The sequence below is a fragment of the Vicia villosa genome, linkage group LG4, assembly GCF_029867415.1.
Source record: "Vicia villosa cultivar HV-30 ecotype Madison, WI linkage group LG4, Vvil1.0, whole genome shotgun sequence".
NCBI classification, from domain to species: domain Eukaryota; kingdom Viridiplantae; phylum Streptophyta; class Magnoliopsida; order Fabales; family Fabaceae; genus Vicia; species Vicia villosa.
Genome location: NC_081183.1, coordinates 25448105 through 25453664, shown reverse-complemented (window position 1 = coordinate 25453664; position 5560 = coordinate 25448105). Strand labels below are relative to the sequence as shown.

General features: G+C 34.6%; 1 pseudogene; it reads left to right on the top strand.

The window, feature by feature from the left end:
- The first annotated feature begins 2884 nt into the window (after nt 1-2884).
- LOC131596913 (DEAD-box ATP-dependent RNA helicase 36-like) lies at nt 2885-5300 on the top strand (annotated as a pseudogene).
- Nucleotides 5301-5560: the final 260 nt, after the last annotated feature.

Here is a 5560-nt window from a genome sequence, read left to right as displayed (position 1 = left end):
ACTACAGACTCAGACGTGGAAGAAACATGGTGGTTCCAACAAGTTCAAGGGAAAAAGAGATAAGAATCAGAGCAAGAAGTCTTGGTCAATTTGTCAAAAGCATAAGGTCGATGATAGGTCTTCTGAATCCTTGAAAATAGGAGAAGGAAACTCCTATCAGAAAGATAAAGAAGAAAAAAAAGGTGTGGAGTGCTATAACTGTGAAAAGTGGGGTAATTTGGCCCAGAGTTGTTGCTACAAAAAAAAGACAAGGAAGCAACAAAAGGTAAGGATGAAGGAGAAAACCATGCACGACAAGATTCATATGATCATGAAGATTTGGTGCGCATGACTACAATTACAAATGAGCATGTCGATTCTAAGATCTGGTTCCTCGACATAGGCTGCTCGAATCACATGACTGGTAAAAGAGTGTGGTTAGCAGATTTCGTTGTGTCGAAGAAAAGCATGGTCAAACTTTCTAATAATAGCTTGTTGCAAGAAGAAGATACTGGCGACATAGTTATTCAAAGGAGCAAAAGCTATGATCAACGATGTATTATATGCACCTGGAATGAAGTGCAATCCTCGAAGTATTGAACAATTAGTCGAAAAATGTTTCCTAGTTGTTATGAAAGATGGAGCCTTGGAGCTGTTCGAAACTCAAAATAATTTGGTCTTGAAATCTCCCATGTCAAAGAATAGAACATTTAAGACCATGATCAGTTTGACTGAGGTACAATACCTGAAAACTTAAGTCTTTGATCGGTTATGGAATTTGAGGTTTGGCCATATGAACTTTAGGTCACTCAATCAACTGATCAATCAAGATATGGTAAATGGTATACAAAGTCTTATGATTCCCGACAAACTTTATGAAAATTGCTTGGTAAGGAAGCAGTCCATAAAGTATTTGGTTTTGATTATGCCGATGATATCCTCTTGTATATTAGTAGTACATTCATATGTATGTGTCCCCTTTGAGGATCATACCATTGTTAGAAACGTGTATTTTGTCTCAATTTTTTATGAGTATAGTCTAAAAAGTTGGATATATGTGATCAATAAAAAACAAAAATTATTTGAAATATTTAAGGGATTTAATATTCTTGCCACAAACTAGAGTGAAAAGAAGATTAAGGTTCTGCGAACAGATGGAGGTACCGAATACAAATCCAATATATTTGACGAGTTATGTGCAAAATATGGTATTGATCACGAGGTAACTGCTCCTTATACTCCTCAACATAATGTAATAACATAAATAAGAAACAAGACATATTAGATATGGAAAGATTCATGCTGAAGTAGAAGAATCTGCCAAAATCCTTATGGGGTGAAGCACTCACCCCTACTGTCTATATATTGAAGATGTGTCCTACAAAGAAACTGAAGAACAAGGTTCTTGAAAAAGTTTGGAGTGGAAAAATACCATCACTGAGACATATGAAGGTGTTTGGCTCTATTTGTTACAAGCATATCCCTGATGCAAGAAGAAGAAAGCTTCATGACAAACATGAACCTATGATTCTGGTAGGATATCAAAAAACTGGAGCATATAAGTTATTCAATCTAATTAATGAGAAGATCTTAATGAGTCAAGATATTATGATTGATGAGAATTCTACATGCGATTGGAATTCTAGTGATGCAATTAACAAGCCTTTGATGAGTTATGGCATCAACAAAGAAATTTTAGTCGATGACACTCATGTCGAAGTGGAAGTCAAAGAATTTGTTAACATTCCTAACACAGTCGAAGTCAAAGGGAAAGAGTCAAAGGGGACAAAGTCAAAGGGGAAATAGTCAAAGTCAAAGAGGGTGTAGCTATAGCATAAACCAAAAATCTTAAAGAACTAGAGTTCATCCAGCAAGACTTCAAGACTATGAAGTGGTTGGTGATGATGAAGTCGCACTAGATGGAGAATTAGTTCATTTTTCTTTACTTGCAGGTGCTGAACCAATCAACTATAGCGAGACTTTAAAGAATAAACAACAAAATTTATCTATGTTTGAAGCGTTACAAGAAATCAAAAAAACAAAACATGGGAGTTAGTCAAATTGCCATCACACACAAAAGTTATCAAAGTGAAGTGGGTGTTCAAGTTGAAGCATAATACTGATGGGTCGATAACAAGACATAAGGAAAGGTTTATAGATCAAGGATTTCTTCATAGAAGGATTACCCGACTACTCTGAAGTATATGCACCTGTTGCAAGATTGGAGACTGTCAGATTGGTGGTATTCTTGGCATGTGTGCAAGGTTGGTCGACATTTCACTTCGATGTAAAATCAACATTTTTGAATGATCATTTAAATAACGAGATATATGTCACATAACCTCCTGAATTTGTGATACAAGAGGATGCAAGGAAAGTGTACAAGTTGCATAAAGTCCTTATGGTCTCGAACAAGCACCTAGGGCATGAAACAAGAAGATTAACTCATACTTAGTTGAATTGGGATTTTTTAAATACAAGTATGAGTATGGTGTCTATGTTCAGGTTGTGGCACAAGATATAACTATCATCTACTTATATATCAATGACTTGCTGGTAATTGGAAATAGCATGGAGAAATTTCCGAAGTTCAAAGAGTTGATGATGACGAGTTTGAAATGTCGGATCTGAGAAACCTCATTATTTCCTAGGCATGTAATTTAAAATTACCAAGCAAGGTATGATGTTCCATCAAAGGAAGTATGTCTAAAAGATACCCAAGAGATTCAGAATAAATGTTTCGAATCCTGCATCTTCGCTTGTCGAACCATATTTGAAACAAGAGAAGCATGGAGAAGAGGACAAAATCGATGTAACTTTGTTCAAATAAATTGTCGGATTTATGAGATATGTGTACCAAAGTCGACCTGATATAGGTTTTTCTATTGAATATGTGAGCAAATACATGAGTGAACCAAAGATGTCACTCATGAAGGCTGCGAGAACAATCCTGGGATACTTAAAAGGATTAATAAACTGTAAAATTTTGTTTCCACAAGATTCTAAAAGCAAAGAAGCTATAACTAATTGCTATGTAGATGTTGATCGGTGTGAAGATAAGGAAGATAGAATAAGCATAACTGGTTACTTCTTTCATGTATGTGGTGCTACAATCCCATAGTGTTCGAGAAAGCAACCTGTGGTGGCATTATCATCATGTGAAACTAAATATATAGCAGGATTCTATGATGTGTGTCAAGCAATTTGGATCATATATGTGCTGGAAGAGATGGTGGAATGGATATGCTTAGACAGATTAAGGAGTTTTTTGTCAGGCCTCACCTTGTTATTGCTACTCCCGGGAGGATTAATGTCTTGCCTAAGGATAATCCGGAAATTGCTCCTGTTTTCTCCAGGACTAAGGTATTGCTCATGACGAATTTGGTGAATTGATGCAATTGATTTTAGGCCGATTTTAAATAAAAAAAGTTAGACTATGTTTGAATTGATGGAATTGAAAGAAGCAGAATGGAACAATTGGAACTGAGTTGAGCAGAGCGGAATGAAACTTAGATTCCATTCCATTGTTGTGTATTTTTTATAATTTAATTGAAGGGAACATAACAAATTAGTTCATTTTATTGCATAAATCCCAAATCAAATGGAGTGAAAATTGAAGGATTGGATGAAATAAGATAGAAGTGAATTTGATCACGTTCCGCTCCATCCATTATTTCCAAGTCTAAACAATATAATCTTATTATTTACCATTTCATTTCATTCCATACCACCAATTCAAACATACCTTAGTTGAACGTGTTTCGTAAACACTTATATATAGGCTAATTATTTTCATGTGATCATCAAGAGTTTATGGAGATAAACTTTAAAAACGTTTATGGACATGTTTATTTCAATAAGCTCTCTCAAATAGTCTCACCACAAGAGCTAACAACCTCTCACATGTGTTAGAATCTCTTTCACATGTGTTAGTAATCAAAATTGGATACTTTACTTGTATGATTAAATATTACAGATATTTATGCATTTATTTGTTTTAAAACATTCTAAGTAGATTAAAAATTGCTATGATTATGCTCTACTTGACACTTGCTTTTGTAGTTTCTTGTCTTGGATGAAGCAGATCGAGTCTTGGATGTTGGGTTTCAGGAGGAATTGAAATTTATTTTTCAGTGCTTACCAGAAAACCGGCAGAACCTATTCTTTCTGCACCCACAACTAGTAATTTGCAGAAGTTGCGTGAGCGTTATCAAGATAAGCTGTATGCGTTCCAGGCTTATGAAGGGTTTCAGAAAGTTGAAAAGCTTACTCAACAAGCTGCATTCATCCCTAAAAAGGTGAAGGATGTGTATTTGTTGCATATCTTGTCTAAAATGAAAGATATGGGAATTCAGTCTGCCATTGTCTTTTTGTCTCCACTTGCAGGTATCTCTCTAGATGTTGACTTTGTTATTAATTATGATGTTCCAAGGTTACTCATCTTTTCCAATTTTGCTATTTTTTTTTCATTTGTCTTTGAGGAATTTGATGAAATATATTTTAACTATTCACCTGCAGGATTCCACGAGATTATATCCATCGTGTTGGTCGTACTGCAAGAGCAGGAAGAGGGGGACTTGATCTTAGCCTTGTCACCCAGGTAAGCACATTTTATTTTTACGATATGATAATCATGTCGAGTCCTTGTGGCTATTTATCTTAGGCATTGTTTGGACAATGTCAATTGTGACCAAGGTGTTTCATATATTAAACAAGATCATTTTAGGACTTTGATATTTGTTTTGCATTGATTTTCTTTTGTCATCAAATGAATTTGACATTTGTTAAGAGTCCCACATCGGACAATATATGGTATGAACATGTCCTTATAAGTGGGGGTAATCCTCATCCTATAAGTCGGTTTTGTAGGGTTGAGTTAAGCCCAACCACATTTCTTAACAACATTTGCAGAATGATGTTGATCTCATTCTTGAAATAGAGGGGCAACTTGATTTGATTGAATACAAATAAAATGAGGTGCTTTCTCTCATGAGGTGCTTGTTTGTGGCTTGTCAATATTATAGGTTTTTTTTAAAATTATTTTAATTTTTTAATGACTTGTCTACTTTGATGCATTGTAGGTTTTCAGTGCTAAAAATGTCGCAAAAATCAAGATGATAGATGATGGTTTTGAAGAGAAAGCAAAAAGAGCGGAAAAATCAGAAACTGAAAAATGCTAGAAGAAAAAGGATTATTAAAGCAAAGAAGTAAGAGAAAAAGAAATAAATAATTTTTCAAAGAAAGGAAATAAACATGAAAAAGTGGAAGTCGATGCTTCAGCTGATATATCATCACTGAAGAAAAGGAGTAAGAAGAGATAGTAAATTATTATACCTAGGAATTAACTCATAGAATTATAATTTCTCTAAACACGGAAATGGATTTTGAAGAGTTCTTCTTAATACGAGGCAAAAATGGAAGATATGAGAAAGTTAGAGGTATATTTTCAAGAATTGGACAAAGATGGGCTAAATCATAGTAGTGTTGCATATACATTATGTATCTGTAAATTGGGTTTTTCTTATGCATCCCTGCAAGATAACTGCAAGTTTGGGATGCATTTTTTAGTTTCTTCGATGCT